Below are 27475 nucleotides of genomic sequence, written 5' to 3'. Positions count from 1 at the left end.
ATTAATGATGCTGTAAATGCTCCCAAGAAGCAGAGAAAAGTATGACATTACAAGTAAAAGTTTAATTGCTTGATAAGGACTACAGATTGAGGTCTACAACTACAGTTGCTCAACATTTCAGGATAAATGAATCCAGCATAAAGACCATTATAAAAAAAAAACTGGGGGATGGGGTGGCAGGTGCCATGTCCAGCCATGAAGGTGGCAAGAAGAAGCCCCTGAAACAGCCCAAAAAGCAGGCCAAGGAGATGGAGAAGGAAGATAAGGCTTTCAAGCAGAAATAAAAAGAAGAGCAGAAAAAACTCGAGATGCTGAAAACAAAGAAGGGGCCCCTGGCCACAGGTAGAATTAGGAAATCTGGCAAAAAGTAAGCTGTTCCTTGACCCTGAGGAGACAGATGGTGATCCTTTATTTCATCTGTATTTAAACATCTGTATTTCCTGCCATAACATCTTCTGCCACCTATAGCTGGAATTAAGTGTCGTCTTGGAGCTGTTGTATATTTAAGAATAAACTTTGTTGAAAGAAAGAAAGAAAGAAAGAAAAAGAAAGAAAGAAATTTATTAAGCCATCACTGCAGTTACATCAGCAGATACAAAAACCTTGCACTTTTAGCAAAATATTTTTTTGTCTAATATTGAAAATGCAGCATTTGGCCAGGTGTGGTGGCTCATGTTTATAATCCCAGCACTTTGGGAGACCGAGGCAGGTGGATCACTTGAGGTCAGCAGTTTAAGACCAGCCTGGCCAATATGGCAAAACCCCATCTCTACCAAAAAATACAAAAATTAGCCATGTGTGGTGGTCCCAGCTACCTGGGAGGCAGAGGTAGGAAAACAGCTTGAACCTGGGAGGCAGAGGCTGCAGTGAGCTGAGATCGCACCACTGTACTCCAGCCTGGGTGGCATAATGAGAGACTCTGTCTCAAAAAAAAGAAAAGAAAAAAGAAAATGCACACTTTATGTGGGTAGTGGAGGATAGCTACAAGAAATGCATACTTATAGACTAATGATTCCAGAAAAAGAAGTCATTATATGACAACTTATAGCAAAAAGAAGGTGAAGGATTAAAGTTGGAGAATTTAATGTAACCAAAGGATGAAGGATGATTTGATAACTTTAGAAAGAGGTTTGTCTTTAAAAGTCAAGAAAATGGCCAGGCACGGTGGCTCATGCCTGTAATCCCAGCACTTTGGGAGGCACAAGCAGGCAGATCACTTGAGGTCAGGAGTTCAAGACCAGCCTGGCCAACATGGTGAACAGTAACTATATTTTCTCTTTCTTATGGTTTTCATAATAACATTTTGTTTTCTCCAGCCTACTTTATTGCAAGAATATGATCTGTAATAAATATAACATACAAAATACATGTTAATCAACTACGTTATCAGTAAGGCTCTGGTCAACAATAGGCTATTAGCAGTTAAGTCTTTGGGGATTCAAAAGTTATATGTGGATGTGGATATGACTGCTTGGGGTTGGTGTCCCTAATCCCCATGTTGTTCAAGGGTCAACTGTACTTTTTGTACCTAGAGCTTACTACCAGTATTAACTAGTGAACTATGCCACTTAGATTTTAGCTTTTCTTCTTTTCTTTCTTTCTTTTTTTTTTTTTTTTTTTTGTTTTTTGAGATGGAGTCTCCCTCTGTCACCCAGGCTGGAGTGCAGCAGTGTGATCTCCACTGACTGCAACCTCTGCCTCCCAAGTTCAAGTGATTCTTCTGCTTCAGCCTTCTGAGTAACTGGGATTATAGGTGTGTGCCCCCATGTCTGGCTGCTTTTTTGTATTTTCAGTAGACATGGGGTTTCACCATGTTGGCCATGCTGGTCTTGAACACCTGACCTCAAATGATCCACCCACCTTGGTCTCCCAAAGTGCGGGGATTACGGGCACCTTGTCTGGCCAGATTTTAGCTTTTTATTTTATTTTATTTTATTTTTTGAGATGGAGTTTCACTCTTCTTGCCCAGACTGGAGTGCAATGCTGCAAACATGGCTCACCACAACCTTCACCTCCCGGGTTCAAGTGATTCTCCTGCCTCAGCCTCCTAAGTAGCTGGGATTATACAGGTATGCGCCACCATGCCAGCTAATTTTGTATTTTTAGTAGAGATGGGGTTTCGCCATGTTGGTCATAGCTCCCGACCTTAGGTGATCTGCCCACCTCAGCCTCCCAAAGTGCTGGATTACAGGCATGAGCTACCTCGCCCTGCCTTAGCTTTTATTTCTAAAATCAAACATCAACAAACTAAAAAAAGCAGTTACAGAACTATATTTCTCAAACTGGGAGCAGTGGACTATAAGCCATGAGTTCTGATGAAGTTTGAAAGGTTTATATTTCCCACAGAAGACTGGTATGGCCCCTGCACAAGGATGACACACAAATTTGTAAAGTATTCCATGAAAAACCAAATTAAAAAATAATTTTTTTTCTTTTTCCAAGGCAGTGCTGAAGGATAAAAAATAACTTTTTTTTGAGACAGAGTCTCACTCTGTCACCCAGGCTGAAGTGCAGTGGCACAATCTTAGCTCACAGCAACCTCCACCTGTGGGCAAAATGATCCTCCCACCTCAGCCTCTTGAATAGCTGGGACTACAGGTGTGTGCCACCATGACTGGCTACTTTTTCTAGTTTTTCTAGAGACAGGGTCTTGCCATGTTGCCCAGGCTGGTCTCAAACTCCTGAGCTCAAGCCATCGACCCACCTTGGCTTCACAGAGTGCTAGAATTACACGTGTGAGCCACTGCACCCGGTCTAAATTTTTTTTAAAAAAGAAAGGTTTGCATTTTCATTTCAATAGTATTTTTATAAAGTATATTCTGGATCATCTTAATAACCACATCACATCTAAAATCAATGGTACAAGAATTTGGATAAGCGAAAGAAAAAGGCACAAAAGGGACTTTAAGATAAATGACATATTCATGCCAAATAAAAGCCAAACCACTTAACCTGAGATGTAAGAAGGAAAGCTGGGCAGCATTCAAACACAGAAGAGTGGTGTAGAAATTGAGTCATCATAGGCTATAGATTATATAGAAAACAGGCCAGGAACAGTGGCTCACACCTGTAATCCCAGCACTTTGGGAAGCCAAGGGAGGCAGATTGCAAGATCAGGAGTTCAAGACCAGCCTGGCCAACATAGTGAAACCCCATCTCTACTAAAAATACAACAACAAAAAAATTAGCTGGGCATGGTGGCGGGTGCCTATAGTCCCAGCTACTTGGGAGGCTGAGGCAGGAGAATCGCTTGAATCTGGGAGGCGGAGGTTGCAGTGACCCAAAATTGCACCACTGCACTCTAGTCTGAGTGACAGAGTGAGACTCCTCAAAAACAAAAAAGAAAAGAAAAACTGCACATCTGTGCTAAGGCAGATCCTAGTATATTCACTATGGAAAGAGATTTTTTGTTTTGTTTTGTTTTGAGACAGTGTCTTACTCTGTCATCAGGCTAGAATACAGTGCCAAGATTATGGCTCACTGCAGCCTTGGACTCCGGGGCTCAAGTGATCCTCCCACCTCAGCCTCCCAGGTAGCTGGGACTATAGAGTGGACACAAGCCATCACACTCTGGCAAATTTTCTTTGTATTTTTTTGTAGAGACAAAATCTGGCTATGTTGCCCAGGCTGGTCTTGAACTCACAGACTCAAGCTATCCTCCCACCTTGGCATCCCAAAGTGCTGGGATTACAGGAGTGAGCCACTGCACCTGACCCAAAGATTGGTTCAGCAAAACAACATCATTCATCACCCTAAGTTTAATTTTTTTAATTGGTTTTACAGTTTTGTTTACATTAGATTTATAAATTTACTTTTGTTTGTTTTTGAGATAGAGTCTGGCTCTGTTACCCAGGCTGGAGTGCAGTGGTGCATTCTCAGCTCACTGCAACTTCTGCCTCCCATGATCAAGTAATTCTTCTGCCTCAATCTCCCAAGTAGCTAGGATTTCAGGCACACACCATCATGTTGGCCAGGCTGGTCTCGAAACTCCTGACCTCAGGTGATCTGCCCACCTTGGCCACCCAAAGTGCTGGGATTACAGGCATGAGCCACTGTGCCTGGCCTATAAATTTACTTTTGATGTATACTTGGTTTTATATTTATATCTATCTTAGAAAGTAAATATCTTAATAAGTTAGGCCAATATTAGGGATTCACAATCTTTTTTCCTTTAAAAGGGAATAAATCACTATATATTTTTTAAACTTTTAATTTGTTATTTTTAATAGATACAGGGTTTCACCATGTTGGCCAGGTTGGTCTCGAACTGCTGACCTCAGGTGATCCGCCCGCCTCAGCCTCCCAAAGTGCTGGGATTACACGCATGAGCCACTGCACCCGGCTATTGCTATTACTAAAAAGTCAAAAAACAGGGAACAGGCACAGTGGTTCATACCTTTAATCCCAGCATTTTGGAAGGCTAAGGCAGGTGGATCTCTTCAGGCTAAGAGTTTGAGAACAGCCTGCCCAACTTGATGAAAGCCTGTCTCTACAATAGTTAACCTAGACTGGTGGTACGCACCTGTAATCCCTGCTACTAAGGAAGCTGAGGCAGGAGAAGCACTTCAGTCCGGGAGGCAGAGGTTGCAGTGAGCCAAGATCATGCCACTGCACTCCAGCCTGGGGAACAGAATGAGACTCCATCTCAGGAGAAAAAAAAAGTCAAAAAACAGATGCTGGCGAGGCCATGGGAACATTTATACACTGTTGGTGAAATGTAAATTAGTTTAGCCACTGTAGAAAGTAGCTTGATGATTTCTCAAAGAATTTAAATCAGAACTACCATTTGACCCAGCAATCACATTACTGGGCATATATCTAAAAGAAAACAAATCTCTCTGCCAGAAAGACACATGGACACACATGGTCATCACAACACTATTCAGAACAGCAAAGACGGAATCAAGCTGGGTACCCATCAATGGTGACTGGATAAGGAAAATGTGGTACATATATACTATGGAATACTACGTAGCCATAATAAAGAAAGAAACTGTGTCCTTTGCAGCAACATGGATGCACTGGAGGCCATTACCCTAAGCAAATGAACACACAGAAACAGAAAACTACCGCGTATTCTCACGTAAGTGGGAGCTAAACATTGAGTATCCATGAACATAAAGATGGCAACAATGGAAACTGGGGGCTACTGGGGGGTAGGAATGGGGTCAAGGATTGAAAAACTATTGGCCGGGCACTGTGGCTCACTCCTGTAATCCCAGCACTTTGAGAGGCCAAGGCAGGAGATCGAGACCATCCTGGCTAACACAGCAAAACCCCATCTCTACTTAAAAAAAAAAAATTAGTTGGGCATGGTGGCACGCACCTGTAGTACCAGCTACTCAGTAGGCTAAGGCAGGAGAATTGCTTGAACCCAGGAGGCAGAGGTTGCAGTGAGCCAAGATCACACCACGGCACTGCAGCCTGGGTGACAGAGCAAAACTCCATTTCAAAAAAGAAAAACTAACTATTGGGTACTATGTTCAGTGCCCGGGTGACAGGACCATTCATACTCCAAACCTCGGCATCATGCAATATACCCAAGTAACAAACCTGCACAAGTACCCCTTAAATCTAAACTAAAACCTGGGGAAAAAAAAGGTGAATTCCAAATTAGTCACATACCTTTAAAGTCTATGTTCAAGTACATGATATTTAAATTTGAGGTTCTACCACTCATACTTAAACATATTATGAAGTATCTGCTGCACTACTCCATTCTGTCTAGGTGAGCTTCCTTAATTTTGTAACTTACTTTCCATAAAGTCTTTGCTACATGATAATTACATGAATTTGACAATGTATTTCAAAGGGTGTGAATTAACAACTTAATAAAATGAAATGGACCGGGCATGATGGCTCACATCTGTAATCCCAGTACTTTGGGCAGATTGCCTGAGGTTAGGAGTTCGAGACCAACCTGGCTGACATGATGAAACCCCGTCTGTACTAAAAATACAAAATACGGAGATTCAAATCAGGAAAGATCTGTTTTTTGCATTTTTAGTAGAGACAGGGTTTCACCTTCTTGGCCGGCTGGTCTTGAACTCTTGATCTCGTGATCCACCTGCCTCGGCCTCCCAAAGTGCTGGGATTACAGGCATGAGCGACCGTGCCCAGCTCACACCTGTAATCCCAGCACTTTGGGAGGCCAAGGCGAGCAGATCACGAGGTCAAGAGATCAAGACCATACTGAACATAGTGAAACCCCGTTTCTACTAATAATACAAAAATTAGCTGGGCATGGTGGCACTCGCCTGTAGTTCCAGCTACTCAGGAGGTTGAGGCAGGAGAATCGCTTAAACCTGGGAGGCAGAGATTGCGCCACTAGACTCCAGCCTGGCAACAAAGGGAGATCCCTTCTCAAAAAAAAAAAAAAAAAATTCTTAGTCTTACTACTAAGTCAGCAGCTACAAGGCATGGATCAAATAACTGCAAAATAAAAGCTGCAATTTTAAAAAGACAAAACCAAATACCTACTGAATAATATAGCAGAAAAATTATTTTTTAAAAATAATCATTATCATCATCAATAACTAAACCTTCTAAGTACCTCTCAGGTATTTCTCCCAAAAAAATTTTTGGGTCTCTTATTCTTCTTGTAAGCCAAATGTCCAAACTATGCAGACTCATTCACACAAAATATTTCCTAAGTACACTACAAAATTTGTGATATTATATGATACACTGTGGCACGGTGTGTTCACAAATACTCTTTGTAGACAATTTGAATAAGGAAATAATATCACATAAATTCTTTGTAGACAATTTCAATAAGGAAATTTAGGGCTAATCATAAACATTACTCATGGCCATTTCTCAAATATTAATCTCTCTGTTCATTATCATACAGTCAATGTCACTGATCCAACAAAAGCTAGGGGCAAAGCAGAGGCCCCAAATTAATGTATAATCATTTTTTACCCAGCTTAAAAACTTGCTGACATGTAACTTTTCTGTAACACTGTTGTGTGCAAGGAGACAGACTCCTTTCAGTATAACCTAAAAATACATGGATCTTTAGATAACCTAATAAAACAGTGACAGTCAATCAATCCAGGTCTCTAAACAAAGGGCTAGGCTAACCACTCCAGCATTTAGAAATAACAGATGTCTCAATTTATCTTTACCAACTTAATGTACTCACAACAAATGCTTGCATCACACCATCACAACTCTCCTTCTTAACAATGAAGGTAAAAACTCAGGACCAAAAGAGAGCTCCTAAAGCAGTATTTCACTTGCATTATAAAATCTACCACAAAATTTTTCATAACTTTACTCTGAATTCATGAACTAGATTGGGGGTGGGGGTGGGGGGAATACAGGGAAGAGCTTCCCTGAAAAGCATGGGAATAAAATATGACTGATAGTATCTCAATTGTTATTTGCCAAATGACAGGAGCAAAGAGGTTAGTTACTCTACGGATAACAGAGCATTAATTTTTTTTTCCTAATTCTTATAAAACTGGTTCCTATTCTTTAAGATGTGAATATCCACACCCCAGCAAGTTACAGACTAGGATCTAAAACACAAACCTTAAATGCAGAATAAAATGCCAACGCTCTGCCTCCTTAAAGAAACATACAACCCCAAGAACTGCTGAACGCCATCAAAGCAACACCCGCCAGAGTGGATGTTTGAAAAATTGTATCAGGGAATCATGATAAGTGCTAGCAGATCCTCTAGGCCTCAGCAGCAGCCTTAGGTATAAGAGCAAACTGGAGCCCTCTTAACACTCAAAGAATAATGTTGATGTCATGACGAGGCTACTGCTTCTCCGCACTCCGGACAAGTCATTCCTTGATCCACCGCACAATTCTTTCCCCACCCAACCCCATCCCCGCATATAAAAAGATCTCCATACAGAGAAGCCCTCGGGTACCCCCTCCTCCTCTACCTCCAGCGGCTGCCGCTTTCTCCTCCCTCGGGCTCCAAGGTGGGGGCTCCAGAAGGTCCTGGGCAATCCCGAGCCCCGGCGGGGCTTGTTTTGCCCGTGCAGGATAGCTCTGGCCAGCCGCTTCCTTTCTCAGTTTGTCCAAACTGGAGCGCTCCAGGGTACCCGGGAGCCGAGGAGGGAGCTGGGGTGGCGACGTCGCCGTCGCCGCCGCCTCTGGTATGTCAGGGGCCGGGATTGTATTTCGAAAGATCCGCCATTTTCACCTCGTCATCACCATCACAGCTCAGCAGCTTCCCCGACAGCCGGAGCCCGGGCCGCAGCCGCCGCCACCAGTAACCTCCCCCTTCCTCCTCCTCCCCTCCCCGCGCCCCTCCCGGGAGGCGCACACCCACATATCCGGGGAAGCCTCCCGCCGCCCCGCCAACCTTCAAATGCACACGGGCCGAGCAAGTGCACACGGGCTACGCCGAGACCTTTCACCCCCAGGCGGGGACGCCAAAGGAAGTCGCACCACCTGCGGGGTCCCAGGTCCGGCATATTTTTGTTTGGAAGAGCAAAAGCCATGCAGAAGGTGGCACAAGGACAATAAAGAACCCAAACTCTTTCATTTTCAGAGCAGCAACTTGAAAGAGATGGTGGAATGCGCTTCATTCACTGTGGCTATCCCAGGCACTAAAAACATTATTGTGAAGACCCTTGGTGTTATTCACCAACTTTGACATTTTACCCCACCCAGAGAACTACTTTGACAGGATGAGCTATTTCCATATGCATGTTTGATCTTTGACACCTTTGTCAATTACAGACAGTAATCCTCATGCAGATGAGGTCATCAAAACACCTAATTTTTACAAATAAAGTTTTGAGCTATCTTCCTCTCCAACAATTTTATCTGGTCATTTCTGACCCTGAACACAGCGACTTCCAATCTGTCATCGGTTTAAGACGTCAAAGCGCAACTAGATTTAAAATGTACTTAACTACTTGTAGAAACATTCATCAATGATGAATTTTTAAAATATTGAAAATATAACTCGAAGTTAAAATTCTTTGCCAAATGTTTTTAGGATCTAAGTAATCAAATTAAAAAAAAAAATCTGCTGCTGATATATTTGCTCAATACAGTGAAAATAAACAGCTTGCTTCAGAACAAGACGACCCTAGAGTTACTAGGTAGGTAAGAGTTACCAGCTCTTGTCATCAGTCAGCTGAATGAGTAAACAAAAGAGAACACAAGTTAATTCTTAATCATCTAAAAAATAAAATATAAGCTGCAAGGCTTGTAATGAGACCAGTGTTAAAAAAAAAAAAAGGAAACTGGCTGCCATTTCAGAAAGCGTTAACCATTCAAAAGCTGAATTCTTTACCATTTAACTGCAACATAAGCTCTAAAAGATCTATCTGAAATGGGCAAAATTAATTTCAAGGTTGTGAACAGGGCCACTCTACTATCCAAGTTAGTGTAAGAAGATTAAGGTTGAAGTTGAAAAAGTCATTTCATTTCCCTACCTTGTTTCAATGACAACTCCAGATAAAAGTGGGTAGATTCAGCCTTTAGCAAATGCTGTCTACCACCCACCCCAATGACTGTTTTTATATGCAGACTGCCAGATGCTGAGCGTGTAAACTGTTCTCAATATCTTCATCTTTAAACTTTATTTCCCCACTGACTGCCCAGTCCATCCGCACTCTGCTTGGTTGTTTACCGTTGTTGGCCAAGCTAAGTCCCGGCCCGCTCCCTTCCCCCGTGCACATCGGGAACATTATGACATTTGGCTGGTGGGCTTCGCGAGGAAAACGGACACGCACGAACGAGAGCCCGTACAAAGGGGCGTAGGAAGAACGCGGCGGCGGGCAGCAGGGAGAGGAGGGACTGGCACAAAATGACACAGCAGCAAAACCGGTTCTCAGAAACCCAGGGCCGCCACGGCCGGCTTCTTGGGTAGCGCAGCGTGCGTGTCAACAGCCGCGGGAGCCCTTCCTCCAGACCGCCGAGCAGGCGGCCGGCCGAGCGCTGGCCCTGCCGAGTGACAGCCACCCTCCCGGGAGCCGGCGGGAAGAGGCCGAGCCCAGAGGATCCTCCGCCCCCCGCGGCCCAGGGAAGGGGCGCGGCGGACCCCGCCTGAGGGTTCCCGCTCCCTGCCGAGGCCCACCGGCCGGGGATCCCGGAGGGAGCGGTCCTGCGCTCTCCGCCCGCGCAGCCACTGGCAGCGGGGGCCAGTTCCCCCTTCCCGCCCGCCCGCCCAGAAGACCCCATCCCAGGGGCTGACACTCACCAAAGCCGGCGGCGCCGCCGCCTCCTGGTCGCGCGGCGCTCCCTGGGCTCCCAGCAGCCGCGGCGGCGGCGGCGCCTCCGAGACACAGACCAGGGTTTGTTCAAAATCACGCGCCCAGCGCCATTCCACCGCCGCATCCCATAATACGCCGGGCCCTCCCCCGCCCGCGCGCCGCTCTCTGCCCGCCCCTGCGCTCCGCACCCCGCCCCACGGCCGGCTTCCTTCGCTCCGCCTCTTCCGCGGCGCCTCGCCCCGCCCCTTGGCAACCTGAGCGCGCGTCATTCCTCCAGGCTCCGCCTGGGCGCTGCGGCTCCACGTGACTCCGAGTGGCGCCCAGTCAAAGCGATCGCACGGAATGTTCCATCGGACTGAAGCTTGGGGGGAGGACCCGCATCGCGCTGCGGGTGGGAGAGACCGTCCCTTCGTCTAGCTTTCCTTGTTAGGGAGTCGGGACTGTAGGTGCGATTTCCAGCGTATCCTGCTCTTTGATGTGCTTGAGTGAGGGGGTGACCAGTAGTCACAAATGGCAAGTCACTGTGTTTTTTAGGCACTAATTTTGCAAGGGTCGCTAAAAATCCTCAGGGAGATCATTGAAAGTTAAACTTATTTTGATAGAGACCTTTTGCTTTTCTTACAACACACAGCTAAAACTAACACAGTCAAAATTATTTGTATTTAATCACCTTTTATTTTTTTCCCGCGATTTATATGATATCCAAATACGGAGTCGGATGAACAGATACTGAGAGATTATTCTGAGAAAAAAAGATTATTCTGAGAGATTATTATTAACTGCTGTATGTGAGATAAGAACTACATAGATGAAACAATAGAAAATACAATAGTGTAAATGTAAGGTGTGGTACAGTTATAATTTGCTAATGGAGCGCGGAGGACGTAAGGTCAGCATGAGAGACCACCTAGGGAACACAATGGAGGAGGCGAAACAGTGTAGTGGAAGCAGCAATCACTTTGGAATCATGCAGTACTAGTATTTAGTGGCACCTCCGTTTATTAGTGTATAACGTTTATTTTCCTATTCAGCAAATAAAAATAACGAAACTTCCCAGGATTCTGATGGTTAAATAAAATGAAGGGTGTTAAGCAAGTACACAGTCTCTGCCTGAAATGTTAGTTCCCTTGTGCCATAATCATCAACACCCCGTACCAGCCCAAACTCTAATAGGATTTAACAAGGCAAATGTCATGAAATTAGCAAAGCCTTGAAAATGGGAAGGTCTGTGACATGTGCAAGGAATGTGATAAAGTTGAATGGTATAAAGGCTTTGTTGGAGATCAACATTGTGAGCCCACTTTATGAGGAACCTTGAGAGCTAGTGTGAGAGATCCTCACTGTAAAATGATTGATGGTGCTGTTGAGGCACCTCTGGAAGAAGAGAGTGAGATGAAGTACCCAAAACTGGCTGGATTTTAGAGAGACCAAAAAAGGGAGAAATGTTCCCAGTTTATTCCACAAGGCAGCATAACTCTCATACTAAAACCCAAGGCAAACAGTACCCAAAAGAGAGAACAGAAATTTCCTTTCTCACTAGGATTTTTTTATGAAGGCAAAATTGAGTATTTAGATGTTATTGGTCTGGTACAGTGGCTCACATCTGTTGTAATCCCAGGATTTTGGGAGGCCAGGGCAGGAGGATGGGTTGAGGTCAGGAGTTTGAGATCTACCTGGTCACAGTGAGACTCCATCTCTACAAAAACATATTTAAAAATAAAAAGAATTTGGCTGGACGTGGTGACTCACTCCTATAATCCCAGCACTTTGGGAGGCCAAGGCGAGCAGATCAGGAGATCAGGATTGCCAGACCAGCCTGACCAACATGGTGAAACCCCGCGCACACCTGTAGTCCCAGCTACTCAGGAGGCTGAAGCAGGAGAATCACTTGAACTAGGCAGGGGTTGCAGTGAGCTGCTATTACGCCACTGTACTCTAGCCTGGGTGACAGAGCGAGGACTCCATCTCTAAATAAATAAATAAAACATGTTAGGCCAGTCCCGGCGGTTCACGCTTGTAATCCCAGCATTTTGGGGGGCCAAGGCAGGCAGATCACTTGACATCAGAAGTTCAAGATCAGCCTGAACAACATGGAGAACTCCCCATCTCTATTAAAAATACAAAATCAGTTGGGCATGGTGGTGCATGCCTGTAATCCCAGCTACTCCGGGGCAGAGGCAGGAGAATGGCTTGAACTCAGGAGGTGGAGTTACAGTGAGCCAAGATTTCGCCCCTGCACTCCAGACTGAGCAACAAGAGCGAAACTCCGTTTCAAAAAATCATCATCATCAAGAGTTATTTTTTCTGTTTTTGTTTTGTTTTTTGAGTCTCACTCTGGCCCAGGCTAAAAAGCAGTGGCGAGATCTCAGCCAACTGCAACTTCCACCTCCCAGGTTCAAGCTATTCTCCTGCCTCAGGCAAAGGCCCAAATAGCTGGGATAACAGGGGCCACCACACCTGGCTATTTTTTTTTTTTTTTTTTTTTTTTGTATTGTATTTTTAGTAGAGACAGGGTTTTACCATGTTGGCCAGGTTGATTACGAACTCCTGACCTATTTGATCCACCCACCTGAGCCTCCCAAAGTGTTGGGATTATAGGTGTGAGCCACCTTGTCCAGGCTCACAAAGAGTTCATTTTAAGAGCCCTTATTAAAAATAATCATGAAGACTTCAAAGTCTTCGTGATTCAAAGTGAACTTGGGCAATTTACTTTCCTCTTGTGTCTTAGTGTCCTTATCTGTAAACTGAGAATAGTGCATACATCATAAGGTTGCTGTGAAAATTAATGAGGTAATATGTGTAAAACACTGAGAACAGTGCCTGGCATATAGTAAGCACTCAATGTCTGAAGGCTATTAATAATCAAAACTAAATACAGTCTAAATCTAATCTAATGTTTTACTTTTTCAAATAAATCATTTTAGGTCAGATGCAATGGCTCATGCCCATAATCCCAGCAGTTTGGGAGACTGAGGTGGAAGGATAACTTGAAGCCAGGAGTTCAAAACCAGCCTGGTCAGCCAGGTGCAGTGGCTCATGTCTGTAGTCCCAGCACTTTGGGAGGTGGAAAAAGTGGATCACCTGAGGTCAGGAGTTCAAGACCAGCCTGGCCAACACAGTGAAACCCCTATCTCTACTAAAAATACAAAAATTAGCTGGGCATGATGGCACATGCCTGTAATCTCAGCTACTAGGGAGGCTGAGGCAGGAGAGTCACTTGAACCTGGGAGGCAGAGGTTGCAGTGAGCTGAGATCCCCCACTGCACTCCAGGCTGTGAAACAGAGTAAAACTCCATCTCAAAAAAATAAATACATAAAATAAGTGTGGTCAGGCCAGCCGCAGTGGCTCACGCCTGTAGTCCCAGCACTTTGGGAGGTTGAGACAGGCAGATCTTGAGGTCAGGAGATCGAGACCATCCTGACCAACATAATGAACCCCATCTCTACTAAAAATACAAAAATTGTTTGGGGGTGGTGGTACCCACTTGTAGTCCCAGCTACTTTGGAGCCTGAGGCAGGAGAATCACTTGAACCCGGGAGGCAAAGTTCGTAGTGAACTGAGATCGTGCCATTGCACTCCAGCCTGGTGACAGAGCAAGACTCTGCATAAAACAAACAAACAACAACAACAAAAAACAAAACCTGGTCAACATAGCAAGACCTCATCTCTGCAAAATAAAAATTTAAAAAGTACTTGGGCATGGTGAAACATACCAGTAGTACCAGCTACCTGGGGGTTGAGACAAAGGATTACTTGAGCCCAGTAGTTTAAGATTGCAGTGAGCTATAATGGTACCACAGCAGTCCAGCCTGGGCAACCACGAGACCCTGTCTCAAAACAAAAACAAAAACCTCTGCTATTCAAACATCTATTTCAGAAGAAACTCTGTGCTTTACGTTTGCATGATGGTGTTTCCAGATGAACTACAAACATTTATTCAGCAAATATTTGTTGATTATCTGCTGGATCCCAAGGACTGTGCAAGGCACTGAAAATAAAGTAGTGAACAAGACAGCACAATTCTGTCCAATGGAACATTCTGCAATGGTGGAGCTATTTGGCACTATCTGATACCGTAGCCACTAGCCACATGTGGCTATCAAGCAACTGAAATGTGGCTAGTGTGGCTAAAGGAACTGACTTTTTCTTTTTAATTGCCATTAATTTAATTTTTTTCTTTTGAGACCGGATTTTGCTCTTGTTGCAAGAGGGATCTCGGCTCAGTGAAACCTCTGTCTCCTGGATTCAGGCAATTCTCCTGCCTCAGCCTCCCAAGTAGCTGGGATTACAGGCATGCATCACCATACCCAGCTAATTTTTTGTATTTTTAGTAACAACGGGGTTTCTCCATTTTGGTCAGGCTGGTCTTGAACTCCTGACATCAGGTGATCCACCTGCCTTGGCTTCCCAAAGTGCTGAGATTACAGGCGTGAGCCACCCAGTTCAGCTAATTTAAATTTAAATAGCCGTATGTGGCCGGAGTGGTGGTTTATGCCCATAATTTCAGTACTTTGGGAGGCTGAGGCTGTAGGATCACTTGAGCCCAGGAGTTCAAGACCAGCAACATAATGAGAAACCCTCTCTACAAAAAACGTGATATAAAAAAATTGGCCAGGCATGGTGGCACATGCCTAAAGTCCTAGCTACTTGAGAGGCTGAGGTGGGAGGATCGATTGAGCCCAGGAGTTACCGTGAGCCATGATCACACCATTGTACTCCAGCCTAGAAGAAAAAAATAAATAAATAGCCACATGTGCTAATTACTACAGTATTATTGGAGAGTTCTAGAAGATGTGCCAGACAATAAGTACGAAAAAAATTAGAGCTTATCTGGAGATAGCATCCAAAATTAAAATAAATAAATAAATAAAAAGAAAAAAATGAGAGCTTTTAAAGTAAACAGAGGAGGTCTCTGAGGCATATATTAATATTAAAAAAACAGTATGGAGTATGGAGATATGAGTCCGGTAGAATCACCAGAAAAAAAACTAAAACTGTATTACTGGGTATCTATTATGTGCCAGGTATACTACTAAGAAGACAGTATACATTAACAAAATTTTCTTAAAATAGATTAGTTTTCAAAAGATTATTCAGAAGGTCCTTTGTTCATGAGTTCATTGTTTATAAATCCCAGATGTCTCTAATACAAGCAATGAACATGCATATGTAAGAGTAATTATCGCCTTTATTTCTTTTTCATTATCACATAACTCTTTTACAACAGGCCCATAATTTCTTACCAACGATTTCAAAATCCAAGATGTTTTGAAAACTAAAAGGTTTCTGAAAGCTTTTGGCAAGCTTATTTATTAGGAAAACCTGGCCCAATATAACATAAGACATTAATATTCTTTATCCCATTTAATGTCAATATTCACATATGTCAGTGTAGAAATCTCAGTGTGTTTAATTGTGGGATTTGATTATGACCAAAAGGATTGGAAGGAACTCTCTGGGGTGTTGGGAATGTTCTTGACCCTGATTGTGGTTGTACAAGCGTATACAATGGCCTAAACTCATTGGGTATACTTATAATTGATGCATTTTAGCATATGTAAATTATATCACAATAAAATTGGTTTTAAGAGAAAAAAATGCGAACTTTAAAATGGTTTGTGCATTATTTTCTCTAAAATCCAAAATATTTTTAATTCTAAAGCACATTTGGACCCAAGGGTTTTGTATAAGGGAATATAGACTCGTATCATTTTGAACATACCCCAAGTTTTTTGCTTTGTATAATAGAATGTGATTAGTAATGTCAAGCCACCCAAAAAATTAAATCAACCGCTAAGATAATCTGTTGATGGTAGGAAAGATTCATTTGCTTTTCCTCTCACAATGAGATTTCTTTATCTATATAATATAGGTTTTTGTTTGCCTGGGTTTTTTTTTTTTGAGACGGGGTTTCACCTTTGTTACTCAGGCTGGAGTGCAATGGCGCGATCTTGGCTCACTGCAACCTCTGCCTCCTGGGTTCAGGCAATTCTCCTGCCTCAGCCTCCCCAGTAGCTTGGACTACAGGCGCGCGCACCATGCCCAGCTAATTTTTTGTATTTTTAGTAGAGACGGGGTTTCACCATGTTGACCAGGATTGTCTTGATCTCTTGACCTCGTGATCCACCCGCCTTGGCCTCCCAAAATGCTGGGATTACAGGCATGAGCCACCACGCCTGGCCGCCTGTTTTTTATAATTAGAAGGATAGAAGTAGGCTGGGCTCAGTGGCTCACACCTGTAATCCTAGCACCTTGGGAGGCCAAGGTGGGTAGATCACGAGGTCAGGAGCTTGAGACCAGACTGACCAACATGGTAAAATCTTGTCTGTACTAAAAATACAAAAATTAGCCAGGTGTGGTGGTGCACACCTGTAGTCCCAGCTACTCAGGAGGCTGAGTCAGGAGAATCACTTAAACCCAGGAGGCATGGTTTGCACTGAGCCAATATCGTGCCACTGCACTCCAGCCTAGGTGACAGAGCAAGACTCTGTCTCAAAAAAAAAAAAAAAAAAAAAATGGATAGAAGTGAAGTAGAGGATTCTCTATAATGTTCTGATGTACTTGTGCTGCTAGGAGTATAACCACTCCTGTGGTTAGGAGTGGGTCCCCTTGAAGGAAGTAGATATGGTTAACGTCAGTCATCCTGAGAAAAGGGAAACACATTTTAAGATATGATATGCGAGCTCAGACTGAGAGAGGAAAATGGTTGCTCTCTCTAGGCCTTGGTCATCTGGATCTGGACACAAAGCATTTAATGTGTTTGAAGGAATGTACCCATTTTTTGTTTGTTTGTTCGTTTGAGACACAGTTTTGCTCCTATTGCCCAGGCTGGAATGCAATGGTGCGATCTCGGCTTACTGCAACCTCTGCCTCTCAGGTTCAAGCCATTCTCCTGCCTCAGCCTCCAGAGTAGCTGGGATTACAGGTGCACACCACCATGCCTGGCTAATTTTTGTATTTTTAGTAGAGACGGGGTTTCACCATGTTGGTCAGGTTTGTCTTGAACTCCTAACCTCAGTTGATCCATCTGCCTCAGCCTCCCAAAGTGCTGGGATTACAGGCAGGAGCCATCACGTCCAGCCCATTTTTTTTTTTTTTTTTAGTTTGCTTATCAGCTGACTTGATAATGTGCCCACTTTTTACTCAGAAGGAGAAGAAAATATCTGCCCCTAATGAGACTGGAAACTAGGTGGAGGTTTTATTACAAAACACCTTAAAAATCTTCATGGCTTATAAACACAAGCTTTTATTTTTTTCATGAATTGGTTAAGTTCACATATCTAGGCTAGGCTCAGGTAGGCCAGGTTAGAACCCAGATTTATGGTTGTGTTCCACATATCTCAGTCTGGGGCCCAAGCTGTTAGGGCATTAGCAACCTGGGATATGCTTTCTTCTAGTGGCTCCTAGGAACATAGGACTGAATGGAAACATGATGTCCTTTTTTCTTTATTTTTATGTTTTGAGACAGAGTCTCGCTCTGTAAATCAGGCTGGAGTGCAGTGGTACAATCTCTGCTCACTGCAATCTCTACCGCCTGGATTCAAGCGATTCTTCTGCCTCAGCCTGCTGAGTAGCTGGGACTACAGGCATGCACCACCATGCCCAGCTGATTTTTGTATTTTTTTGCAGAGACAGGGTTTTACCCTGTTGGCCAGACTGGTCTTGAACTCCTGTCCTCAAGCAATCCACTCGCTGCGTTGGCCTCCCAAAGTGCTGGGATTACAGGTGTGAGCCACTGAGCCTAGCCAATGATACCCTTTTTAAGGCTACCCCATCACCAACCAGCTGGTGCACTGTAACTTCAGTCCACATTACATTGGCCAAAACAAGTCCTATGTACAAAGTCCAACATCAATGAGGTGGAAAAAATATATTCTTTCTACTCTAGTGAAAGGTACTGCAAAGGTACATGGCAAAAGGTGTAGATGTATAATTCCAACACAAAGAGGAAATAAAGATTTGGGAGCAACGATCCAAACTACAAGAGACAACTGTAAAGACCCTTGGATGTGTAGCAGGATAGGAGAGGATTAGAGTATTTTAGATCTTAGATTTTCCATGAAAACACCCTTTTCTTTGACATAGACAAGTGACAGATCTTATGTATATGATTTCATATACATAAGAAATTAATGCCTATATAGCATTAACTTTCTTAACCAATCAAACTACTGCTCTTGGCTCCTCCAGTGTAAAAATTCTGGGGCCTGGAACTCACAAAACTACCCACAAAACTCTCTGCTACATAATTGTAACTTACTTTTTTTTTTAGAGATGGGGTATCGCTATGTTGCCCAGGCTGGAGTGCAGTGACTATTAATAGGCACGATCCCACTACTGATCAGCACCAGAGTTTTGACCTGCTCTGTATCCGACCTGGGCCGGTTCACCTTTCCTCAGGCAACCTGGCGGTTCCCTGCTCCCAGGAGGTCACCATATTGATGCCAAACTTAGTGAGGACACCTGATTGGGATAGCACACTACAGCCCAGAACTCCTGGACTCAAGAGATCCTCCAGCCTCAGTCTCCAGAGTAGCTGGGACTACAGGCACACGCCACCGCACCCGGAGTAACTTACTGTCTATAGTAACTAGGCTGCTTTCAGCTGCAAGTCATACACACAAAAAGAAGTCCTTATACTTTATGTCTCATAAAATGAATAGCGTAGAGATAGGCTTTTCCAAGATAGTGCCACAGAGAAAAGATGTCATCAAATACATTGATTTCCTTTGCATGCCACCATCCTCAAGGTTTTGCCTTTGTTCTAAGGCTTTCTTTCTCATGGTTGTCATCTAGCATCATACAAAGGAATACGACACAGAGTGGGGTGTGGTGGCTCATGCCTGTAATCTTAGCATTTTGGGAGGCTGAGACAGGCAGATTACTTGAGCTCAGGAGTTTGAGACCAGCCTGGGCAAAATGGTGAAACCCCATTTCGACTAAAATACAAAAAAATCAGCTGGGCATAGTGGCAGTCACCTGTAATCCCAGCTATCCAGGAGACTAAGGCATGAGAATTGCTTGAACCTGGGAGGTAGAAGTTGCAGTGAGATGAGATCATGCCATTGCACTCCAGCATGGGCAACAAAGCAAACCCTGTCTCAAAAAAAAAAAAAAGGAAAGAAAAGAAAATACTGCGCACAATACATAGATATCCACCTCAGAGGAAGAGTATTCTTCCATGTGCTTCTTTCCATAAGCAAGTTAAACTTGTTCCCCAGAATGCTTACCATCATGATATGCTGCTCAGACCTGGGCCATATATTGTCCTTAAACCATTCACTAGCCAAAAAAAATGGCCCAAGGCAGTGGTCAGCAAAGGAAGGCCCACAGGCCAAATCCAGCTCCTCGTCTATTTTTGTCTAGACTGTAAGCTAAGAATATATGTGTTTTACATTTTTAAAGGATTATAGAGGAAAAAGCAATAGCAGCAACTGCTGCAGCTGCAGCAGCACTAAAGAGACAATATGTGACCTAAATAAAAATTTTAGATTTTTGTCCAGTGCATAAGGTAAGAACATTTTTGGTTTTGATTTTTAGATTTTAAAAGGATTGTAGAAGAGAAAGCAGCAGCAGCCACAGTGACCACATGTGCCCTAAAGTCTACATTTTTTATTTGGCCCTTTTTAGAAAAAGTTTGCAGTCTCTGGCATAGGCTATTATGATTCACCTGGAAGGTGAGGAAAGGCCATTACCAGCATTGGGTCAGCCACATCGTATATATGTACTTTCCTTTTGCTTTCCCCAACCATTGAGGAAAATCTTAACCACTGTTCAATGATCCCGTTTGATACGGTTAGGCTTTGTTTCCCCACCCAAATCTCTCTTGAACTGTAATCCCCATAATCCCCATGTGTCAAGGGAGAGACCAGGTGGAGGTAATTGAATCATGGGGGCAATTCCCCCATGCTGTTCTCATAATAGTGAGTGAGTTCTCACAAGATCTGAAGGTTTTATAAGAGGCTCTTCCCCACTTGCTCGGCACTTCTCCTTGCTACAGCCTTGTGAAGTAGGTGCCTTGCTTCCCCTTTACCCTTTGCCATGATTGTAATTTTCTTGAGGTCTCCCTAGTCATGCTGAACTGAGTATATGACACCTCTTTCCTTTATAAATTACCCAGTGTCAGTCATTAGAGAAATGCAAATGAAAACCATAATGAGACACCATCTCATGCCAGTTAGAATGGCAATCATTAGAAAGTCTGGAAACAACAGACGCTGGAGAGGATGTGGAGAAATAGGAATGCTTTTACACTGTTGGTGGGAGTGTAAATTAGTTCAACTATTGTGGAAGACAGTGTGGCGATTCCTCAAAGATCTAGAACCAGAAATATCATTTGACTCAGCAATCCATTACTGGGTATATACCCAAAGGATTATAAATCATTCTAACACAAAGACATATGCATATGTATGTTTATTGTAGCACTGTTTACAATGGCAAAGACTTGGGACCAACTCAAATGCCCATCAATGATAGGCTGCATTAAGAAAATGTGGCACATATACACCATGGAATACTATGCAGTAATAAAAAAGAATGAGTTCATGTCCTTTGCAGGGACATGGATGAAGGTGGAAACCATCATCCTCAGCAAACTAGCATAGGAACAGAAAACCAAACACTGCATATTCTCACTCATAAGTGGGAGCTGAACAATGAAAGCACATGGACACAGGGAAGGGTCCATCACACACTGGGGCCTGTCGGGGGATGGGGGGCAAGGGGAGGGAGAGCATTAAGACAAATACCTAATGCATGCGGAGCTTAAAACCTAGATGATGGGTTGAAAGGTGCAGCAAACCACCATGGCACATGTATAGCTGTGTAACAAACCTGCACATTCAGCACATGTATCCCAGACTTAAAGTACAAACAAACAAACAAATAAATAAATTGCCCATTCTCAGGCAGTTCTTTATAGCCATATGAAAATGGACTAATACGCTGTTATTTACTGCTGCTCAGGTAAATTAAAGGAAGAGTTAATGTCCACATGTGTGTCAGAATGTTATGGGAGAGCTGTGGCCATTAGTTTCTGTTTATGGGGGCAATCACATTTAAGTGAAGAATCCCCAAATGGAAGAGCCATCTCAAGGGAGAACCATTAGAATGTAAGCTCCAGAAGCCTTCCCTTCCACGGCCAGCAGGACACTCCCTTACCTTCTGAGGTGCATAATTTGTGACCAGAAGTCTGCTTTAATTCCTCTGTAAGTAATGTGCCTTTTTTTTTTTCTGGCTGCCTTTAAGATTTTCTTTTAGGCAAATCTTAAATCTTTACACAGTGACTCACGCCTGTAATCCCAGCACTTTGGGAAGCTGAGGCAGGCAGATCACTTTAGGACAGGAGTTTGAGACCAGCCTGGCCAGCATAGTAAAACACCGTCTCTATTAAAAATACAAAAATTAGATGGGTGTGGTGGTGGGCACATGTAATCCCAGCTACCCAGGAGGCTGAGGCAGGAGGATCTCTTGAACCTGGGAGGCAGAGGTTGCAGTGAGCCGAGATCATGCCATTGCACTCCAGCCCATGTGAAAAGAGCAGGATTTCATCACACACACACACACACACACACACACACTAGCTGGGTGTGGTGGTACATGTCTGTTAGTCCTGGCTACTCAGGAGACTGAGGCAGGGAGATTGCTTGAGCCCAGGAGTTTGAGGCTGCAGTGAGCTAAGGTGCCACTGCATTCCTGCCTGGGAAAAAGAGTGAGGTTCTCTCTTAGAAAAAAAAACACCTTTTTTACTTATCTTTGGTTTTCAGCAATTTATATATTATGTGCCTGTGTGTGTGTGTGTGTGTGTGTGTATGTTTCATTTTTTTTGGAGGTTCTATGAGATTTCTAGATGTGTGGTTTGATATATTTCATATTTTTTGGATAATATTTGCTACTTCAAATCTTTTTTTTGGCATAATTCTTTCTCTCTTTTCCTCTTTAGATTCCAATTATATGTATGTTGGATGATTTTGTTCCACAGCTCTCGGAGATACTTTCTTTCTTAATGTGACTTAGTGTTGCTATAAAGAAATACCTGAGGCTGGGTAGTTTATAAAGAAAAAAGGCTTATATGGCTCACAGTTCTGCATATTGAATAAGAAGCATGGCAACAGCATATGCTCCAGGTGAGGGCTTCAGGTTGCTTCCACTCCTGGAAGAAAAGGGAGGGAAGCCGGCATGTGCAGAGATCACATGGCAAGAGGAGAAGCAAGAGACTGAAGGTGGGAGGTACCAAGCTCTTTTTAACAACCAGCTGTAATGGGAACTACTAGAGCAAGAACTCACTCATCACCATGAGAACACCACCAAGCCATTCATGAAGGATCTGTTCCCATTAGGCCCTCCCTTCAACAATGGAGATCAAATTTCAACAGGAAGTTTGAAGGGGTCAAATAACCAAACCACAGCACTCTCCCTTCTCTATCTGCTCCCACTTTTTTTTTTTTTTTTTTTTTTTTTTTTTTTACTTTAGTTCTTTCCGTTTAGGCTCTTTCTATTGACCTGTCTTTTAAGTTCCCTGATTCTTTCCTTGGCTGTGTTAAGTTTACTCTTGAGCACACTGAAAACATTTGTCTCTGTGGATCAGTCTTTTTATTTTTAGCATTTCCTTTTTACATTTTCTTTTCATTTCTACCTTCTGTTCTAATTCCTCATCTGTTCATTCATGTAGTATACATTTTCTTTCTTTTTTTTTTGACAAGTTCTCGCTCTGTTGCCCAGTGTGCAACACTGTACTGGAGTACGGTGGTGCAATTATGGCTCACTGCATCCTTGAACTTTCTGGGCCCAGAGGGTCCTCTTACCTTAGCTTTCCAAGTAGCTGGGACTACAGGCGCATACCACTATACTGGCTAAATTTTTTGCGTGTATTTTAGTAGAAATGGGGTTTCACCATGTTTCCCAGGTTGGACTCAAACTCCTGAGCTCAAGCAACTGACCTGCCTCGGCCTCCCAAAGTGCTGGAATTACAGGTGTAAGCCACTGTGCCTGGCCTACATTTTCTATTGAAACTTTAACACAGTAAACATAATTTTCTTAAAGTTCCTGTTGGATAGTTCCAACATCTTTATTTTTTATTTTTAGAGAAGGGTCTCACTCTGTCACCCAGGCTGGAGTGCAGTGGCATGATCACAGCTCACTGCAGCCTCAACCTCCTGGGCTCAAGCTGTCCTTCCACCTCAGGCTCCCAAGTAGCTGAGACTACAGGCGTATGCCACCACACCTCGCTAATTTTTGTATTTTTTGTAGAGACAGAGTCTTGTCACATTGCCCAGGCTGGTCTCCACCTCTTGAGCTCAAGCAATCCACCTGCTTCAGCCTCCCAAAGTGCTGGGATTACTGGCATGAGAAAAAAACTTGGGACATCTAAGTAAAAAGAGCAAGTGATTTGTAAGAGAAAGAAAATTGAGTGCAGTAGCTCATGACTGTAATCCCAGCACTTTGGGAAGCTGAGGTGGGAGGATTGCTTGATCCCAAGAGTTCAAGGCTAGCCTGGGCAACACAGCAAGACCCTATCCTTAGGAAAAATGTAAAGAATTAGCCAGGTGTAGTGGCCAATGTGCCTCTAGTCACAGCTACTTGGAAGGCTAAGGTGGGAGGACTGCTTGAGACCAAGAATTCAAGGCTGCAGTGACTATGATCATGGCACTGCACTCATATAATGCCATTGTTTGAATGTTTATCCCCTCCGAAACTCATATTGAAAGGTAATTCCCAATGTGGCATTATTGAGAGGTAAGCCTTTAAGAGGTTACTGGGATCATGAGGTGTCTATCCTCATGAATGGATTAATATATTAATGGGTTAATGCCTGGGTGACAGAGCAAGACTCAGTCTTTTGTTTTTGTTTGTGTTTTTGTTTTGAGAAGGAGTCTCACTGTGGCCTAGGCTGGAGTGCAGTGATGAGACCTTGGTGCACTGTAACCTCTGCCTCCTGGCTTCAAGTGATTCCCTTGCCTCAGCCTCCCGAGTAGCTGGATTATCACCAGGCTCATGCCACCATGCCCAGTTAATTGTTCGTATTTTTTTTTTTTTAGTAGAGATGCGGTTTCACCGTGTTAGGCAGGATGGTCTCTATCTTCTGACCTCATGATCTGCCCACCTCAGCCTCCCAAAGTGCTGGGATTACAGGCGTGAGCCACCTTGTCCAGCCAGACCCTGTCTCTTAAAAAACAGAAACTGAGAGAGAGAGAGAGAGAGAGAGAAAATTAGACTCTAATCAGGTATTTCTCAGTGATGCTTTATGCCAAAAAACAAAGCACCACACTTAAGATTTTTTTTTTTTTTTTTTTTTTAGGGAGGTAGGGAAGGAAGGAAGGGAGGGAAGAAGGAGGGGAGGGAAGGAGGAAGAGAGGGAGGAAGGAAGGGAGGAAGGAAGGAAGGGAGGAAGGGGGGAGGGAGGGAGGGAGGGAAGGGAAGGAAGGAATTCAAGCAATGAGAGAGACATTGCGGACCTGGATCTAGAGGTTTACAAGTTGATTTCTTTTTTTGAGAGAAGGAAAGAAAAAAAAATGAGTAAAGGAGAGAAAGAAAGAGGAAGAGAGAGAGGGAGGGTGAATGGAAAAATTGCTTTATTCTGAGAAAAAAATGGGTATTAATAATGGCCAATGAATGTTTCATTTAAACCTATGAGTAGGTGTGATGTGGTATTGACAAGAATGTATATTTTATGTATTTAAAGTGGAGAGCTCTATAAATATTTATTAAGTTTACTTGTAGGAAATTGATCCAAGATGGCCGACCACTAACAGCTCAGGATTGTAGCTCCCAGTGAAAGCTCAGAGAACGAGACGACGCCACATCATTAGACGAATTTTCGTCACTCACCGATTAGCCGACTCCCAGTGGAGGAGCCCCACGGGTCGCCAGCGCGACTCTTGTGGCCGCTGCAGCGGTTTTGCCGGCGTCTCGGCGCAGCAGCTCTTCACGCAGAGCCAACGGGACTGCTTCCCCTACTGACCAGAGTTTGGAGCTCCGGGAAGTCAGAGCCGCTTGTTGCGGACTCAAGAGGGAAGCCAGACCAGAGATTCCCGGGCAGAAGAGCACCATCAGTCTTATCGCTGCTATTTAGGCTGCCACAGTGGGTGGCTCGGATCCCAGCACTGGGAATCAGTAAGTCGGACGTCGACTCAGAAAACTAATTAGAAAGGCGGTTCATCTAAAATGAAGGGAAAAAAACAGCCTAAGAAGGCCGAGTATACTCAAAATCAGAACCCATCAGCAACGGAACAAGCCCTGATGGAAAAGGACTCATCAGCAACCGAACAAGCCCTGATGGAAAAGGACTCATCAGTAACGGAACAAGCCCTGATGGAAAAGGACTGTGTTCCATTATCTGAAGTAGGCTTTAAAAGGTGGATGATAAGAAATTTCTGGGAGTTAAAGGAACTTGTTCTAACCCAATGTAAAGAAACTAAGAACTTGGAAAAAAGGTTCGATGAAATGTTGAAAAGAATAGACAATATAGAGAGGAATACAAATGAACTTATGGAGTTGAAAAATACAACACGAGAACTGAGTGAAATATGTACAAGCTTAAACAGCCGAATGGATCAAGCAGAAGAAAGGGTATCAGAGGTAGAAGACCAACTTAATGAAACAAAACGACAAGACAAGAATAGAGAAAAAAGGATAAAAAGGAACGAGCAAAGTCTCCAAGAAATATGGGACTATGTGAAAAGACCTAATATACGCTTGATTGGTGTACCTGAATGTGACGGAGAGAATGAAGTCAAGCTGGAAAATACTCTCCAGGACATTATCCAGGAAAATTTTCCTAATTTAGCAAAGCAGGACACTATTCAACCCCAGGCAATACAGAGAACACCACAAAGATATTCCTCAAGAAGACCAACCCCAAGGCACATAATCGTTAGATTCACCAAGATCGAAACGAAGGAGAAAATATTAAGGGCAGCCAGAGAGAAAGATCAAGTTACCCATAAAGGTAAGCCTATTAGGCTTACAGCAGATCTCTCAACGGAAACCCTACAAGCTAGAAGAGAGTGGGGGCCAATATTCAATATACTTAAAGAACAAAACTTTCAGCCCAGAATTTCATATCCTGCCAATTTAAGCTTTACATTTGAAGGAAAAATAAAATCTTTTAGGAACAAGCAAGTACTCAGAGATTTTATTACCACCAGGCCTGCTTTACAAGAACTTCTAAAAGAAGCATTAGACACAGAAAGGAACAACCAGTATGATCCTTTCTAAAAATACACCAAAAAGTAAAGAGCGTTAACATAAAGAAGAATTTTTATCAACAAAAGGACAAAATAGCCAGTTAATATCAAATGGCAGCAACCCTAAAGTTAAATCAACCAAATCTCCCAATCAAAAGATACAGACAAAATCCAACGGTATATCCAAAGATATACATAGACTCAAAATAAAGGGTTGGAAAAAAAAAAAAACGTACCAACCAAATGGAGAGCAAAAATAAATAAATAAAAAGCAGGAGTTGCAATTTTCACATTTGACAAAATAGATTTCAAAGCTATAAGGATACAAGGGTAAAAGGATTAATGTAACAATAAGAGATCTTAACACCCAGATACATAAGACACATAGATTTAGATTCAACGAGACAACAAATTGATAATGATATCCAGGATTTGAACTCAGAGCCAGAACAAATAAACACAATAGAGGTCTCCATTTTAAACACATAAAATATGCATTAACCACTTTAAACACTCAAAATATTGATCGGCCATTATTGAAACCCATTTTAGGAATGAAGTAATATTCCTTTTTCCCCCTTTTTCTTTTTTTCCCCTTCTTTTTCTCTTTTTCCCTAAAAAAAAAAAAAAAAGAAAAAAAAAAGTTTACTTGTTCCGGATCTGTGAGTCCTTGATATCCTTATTAATTTTCTGTCTCATTGAATCTAAGTCTCTATGTATCTGGGTGTTAGGATCGTTAGCTCTTGTTGTTGTATTGATCCTTTTACCACTATATCTTTGTTGCTTTAAAATCTATTTTATCCACTACGAGAATTGCAACTCCTGCTTTTTATTTATTTATTTATTTATTTTTGCTCTCCATTTGGTTGGTAAATCTTTCTCCATTCCTTTGTTTTGAGTCTTTGTGTATCCTTGCATGTGAAACAGTCAGGATGTAACATGCCGTTGGGTTTTGGCTGTGTCTTTTGATTGGGGGATTTAGTCGATTTAAATTTAGGGTTACTGCCATTTGATATTAACTGGCTGTTTGATCCATTCATTGATGAAAATTCTTCTTTATGTTGGTGCTCTTTACTTTTTGGTATATTTTTAGTAAG

At 43.1% G+C, this 27475-nt stretch overlaps 1 protein-coding gene and 1 pseudogene across 11 annotated transcripts in view; one reads left to right on the top strand and one right to left on the bottom strand.

Moving 5' to 3' along the window:
• LIN54 (lin-54 DREAM MuvB core complex component) overlaps positions 1 to 10319 on the bottom strand; it is an 85313-nt gene extending 74994 nt beyond the window's left edge. For 3 of the 11 annotated variants that reach the window (XM_008993059.5, XM_078366971.1, XM_003732475.6), the window contains exon 1: positions 10178 to 10319. The gene's annotated coding sequence lies outside the window, so the exon portion shown is untranslated. Of the gene's footprint in view, positions 1 to 7901; positions 8236 to 8326; positions 8380 to 9410; positions 9615 to 10177 lie in introns of those variants that run through there. The other 8 variants (XM_035293385.3, XM_035293388.3, XM_078366972.1 and 5 more) reach the window with 3 other exon arrangements.
• Positions 123 to 444, top strand: LOC118152251 (translation machinery-associated protein 7B pseudogene; annotated as a pseudogene).
• Positions 10320 to 27475: the final 17156 nt, after the last annotated feature.

Source organism: Callithrix jacchus, chromosome 3 (genome assembly GCF_049354715.1).
Source record: "Callithrix jacchus isolate 240 chromosome 3, calJac240_pri, whole genome shotgun sequence".
NCBI lineage: Eukaryota > Metazoa > Chordata > Mammalia > Primates > Cebidae > Callithrix > Callithrix jacchus.
Note: the sequence above shows the minus strand (reverse complement) of the source record. Positions and strands in the feature narration are given on the sequence as shown.